Source organism: Ursus americanus, chromosome 5 (assembly GCF_024610735.1).
Source record: "Ursus americanus isolate L20-20 chromosome 5, mUrsAme1.1.p, whole genome shotgun sequence".
NCBI lineage: Eukaryota > Metazoa > Chordata > Mammalia > Carnivora > Ursidae > Ursus > Ursus americanus.
Genome location: NC_142131.1, coordinates 70330726 through 70334584, shown reverse-complemented (window position 1 = coordinate 70334584; position 3859 = coordinate 70330726).

Below are 3859 nucleotides of genomic sequence, written 5' to 3'. Positions count from 1 at the left end.
CAGTCAACTCTATGCAACTCAGTAAATATTACTTTTTAATTTAATATGAGACACTTCCTTGAATGTGGAAATCCCTACAAAAAGAACAGAAGGGATGAGAGGGAACGTGAAAAATTAAGATAATTACAATGTTGAGGCTACATTCGACTCCCACTAAAATATACTTTTTGGCATTTTTCTGGGCTAGATTCTAACGGTTCCTTAATTGATTTTAAGATTATAGCATGGTACTTAGAAGTTATGATTGGAGGTGAAATACTCGTTGGATGAATTTACCCCTAAAAATGGCTAAATGTATGAATTTAAGTGTTTGTAAACTAACTTGGAGTTGAAATGGGTGGGTCAAGTGGGAATCGTGAGATCTCATGCATGAGCTCCAGTGTGGTTGCTTGCTTACTCAGACAGTGAGCATGGGAGTCTTACATGGCCTGTGTACTTACATGCAGTACCAACTTAAATAAGAAAGCCTTGGAGTCTGTGAGTCCTTGAAAAAGCAAAAGGAAAGATAAATTACTGTGACTTACACATGAAACGGTTAACAGAAGGCTTGCAACCATGTCTTTCGGTGATAGTACTTCATGTTTTGGAAGAAGTCGTCAATTACAGCAATCACTGCAAGTGGCCATTATCATAGTATGTTTTCAGTGGTATGTTTCATCCAGCTGTGTCGAAGCAGGGCAGCAATAATCAAAGGCTCATATGAAAGGGAAACATCTTAAGCATCACGTTAGGTACTTAATTAATTAATGCAACAGCTTTGAGTGATGATTAAATGGATGTCTGAATCAAGAATGTGTATTGTTAATAATTAAAGTAGCCATATTCCCCCGTCCTGACCATTCATGATTTAAAAGTCAGTTTATGGTTCTCCAGAGCAGTTGCCGAGGCAATGAATCTAGTCTGGTCTTTTTGTTTTCACTGGGCATTTGCTTTTTAAATATCATCGCATTTGCAGCAGGGAGTGCTTCCTGATGTAATATGTGGAGAAAGTAATAGATGATTGCAGGATTAATGGCTAGAAATAATTAAAATGACACTACTAAGCTCTGTCCTTTCACGGAGAGAACTCCAATTAAGCCACATCTCCTTTCCATTATCACTCTACTGCCAATTAAAATCTGATGTATTTTGTCAGTTTTATACAGATGAAGCTTTTAGTCTTTCATACACTCAAGAATTTACATTCTGGCAGGATTATAAAGGGCTCTGTCATTTAAATTTTATATGCTTATGAAAGACTCCACTCAGACCTTCCTTTTCCCACTTCCCAAACTTCTCTCATTGTCACCAATATAAAAAAATGTCTTTTATTGTCGCAGCAATGTGATGCTTGTTAACGTTTAACATTTACATTTCCTCAGAATGCAATTATGTAAGAAAGATAAATCCAGAAGTAGTTAAACAAAAAGTACATGGTATACTAATAAGAACTCTAATTTATATAACCTTTTTAGACATCACAGTTTTGTGTGAGTCAAGCGTGAGGCTGAGCTGCCTTTAGTCTGTACCCTTCAAGGCAGTGGTAACTGAGAAGGACAGATATTTATTATTAGGGGTTGATATGTTTGTTTAATGATTCTCTACAACAATGGTAGGATAGTTTTCAGCGGACTATGGATAGTAGAAAAAATATGAAGAGAGAGTGCTCTTTTAGCATTGTACATAGGTTTGACCTCCCTAATTGCAGACAATTGGTGGTAGAGAGGCACCGCGGCGTGTTGGAAAGAGGAATGTTCTAGAACTGAGCAGTTCTGAATTTGAATCTCCAGCTCTGTTTCTTACAAAATTGGAGGCAATTTGTCAGGTTATATATTCTCTCCAAGTATCGGTTCCCTCATTTTTGGCATGAAGGTGATAATATGCAGTCAAGAGGCTTTTGTGGAAAGAATAGACAATGCTTGGAAAGTACCAAGCCCAGCAAGGAACAGAGATCAGATACTTGGCAACTGGTAATTGTTGTGGGGTTATGGTCGGCATTCTGTAGTTCTGTTAGCTGAGTAATTTCTAGTCCCAGATGTCCCTTGTTGCTTCTCGCCCTCATTCCTAGAAGCAGCAGTGAACATTTCTACTGATATTCATATCAAGATTTTAAGCTAATCACTAGGAAATCACTCGGAAGAATACTACACTTGATCTTAGCTAGAAAGTTGAGAAGCGATCAATTGCTTGGAAGAATAAAGCATTATATAACCAAAGATAAACAAATATTCATATCTCTGTTCTTCTTGTCCATTGATCTCTTTCTCTCCCCAATTTAATGATGTAGATAATAAAAGATTCACCATGGAAGACAAAAGAGAATACACCGAATCTCTTCTTCATTCACATTTAAAGAGAATTGCAGCAGAAGTGAAATCTATGAATATATTGCCTTTAACATTTGAAAACGAACTATTTAATCCTTGTGTTAATAATACAGATACAAATGTTTGAAACTACTCATAGGTTGGTGGTCTCTTTGTGGTTGTTTTACTATTGTTTTGCAAATGAAACCTTTTGTACTTGAAAGTTGATTGCAGAATATTCTTGCATTTTTGACATACCAGAGAATGTTGGATATTAGTAAGCTCTTTGGTAAATATTGTAAATGATCCTGTAGCTACAGAATAGTCATTCATTTATTCCAGTTAGCGCACAAATGAGTCTCTTATTTAAAAAGAAACTCTCTGTTGGATCCACATTTTTTCCAGTCATGCTCGTTATCTCGATGGCTCTTTATAGAAAAATTTCTTGGAAAAGTTGGTCAACACTCAGTGACTCCATGTCCTCTCTTGTTCTTTCCTAAATCTTGTATAATCGTGTTTTAACCCTATGTTTCCTTCAAAATATCTCTTATAGTATCAGCAGTGACCTCCGTGTTGCCAAATTAAGTGATTAGGTCTTAGTGTTACCCTACTTGACCTGTCAGCTTCATTTGACACAGTGATTGCTCTCTCCTACTTAGAAGAACACTTTCTTCATTAGCTTTCGGGATATCACTCTCTGTTTATGTTTATTTCACCACTCCTGCCTTTTCAGTTTGTTTTGCTAGTTTCTCTCCATCTTGCCAAATGAGGGCTTAGTCCTGGGGCTTCATCTGTTTTCTATTTTTTCTCCTGCCCTAGATATTTTATCTATGATGTCAGTGATTCACCAGTGACTACCTACATCCTGAATCTTTCCCCACTTTCCCCCGAAATGCAGATTTGTTTATATACCTGCTTAATTGACGTCATCACTCAAATGACTATTAAGTACACTAGTTTACCTTCTATGCCTTTCCCATGCTTCCTCCTTCTTTTGTACCGTTCCCCATTTTAGTAACAGGAATCCCATTCATCTAGTTACTTAGATAAAAAAACTTGGAGACATCCTTGATTTCCATCCTTCACATCCCGTCTCTTATAGATTCCCTTCAAAATGTATCCAAAATCTGACACTCTTTGCTCCTTGGAGTCAAGTCTAAACCACCATCAACCTTATCCTGGGTATCCCAACAACGTAGGTCTCCTTGCTTCTACAGCTGCCCCTGTGCTCTAGTATTACCATGCACGTTAGGGTTCATGCCCCTCATGTGCTTTTCTCAAAGCTTCCTTTGGCTTTCCATCTCATGTAGGAAAGTATCTAAAGGCCTTATGATGCTTCCCAGCCTAGAATGATCTGCCCTGCCACCATTTTCTCACTGACCTCATCTCTTCTCCTTTCCTTACTCTGCTCTAGCTTCACTAGCTTTCTTGCCATTGCTTAACTAGAGCAAGTCCCTAAGCACTTCACCATCTGAGGGCCATGCCATATGCTCTTCTCATTGCTTGCAGCTCCCTTTCCCCAAAATTCACTTTGCTCTTGCCCTCATTTCTTTTAAGTTCAAATACCATCTTCT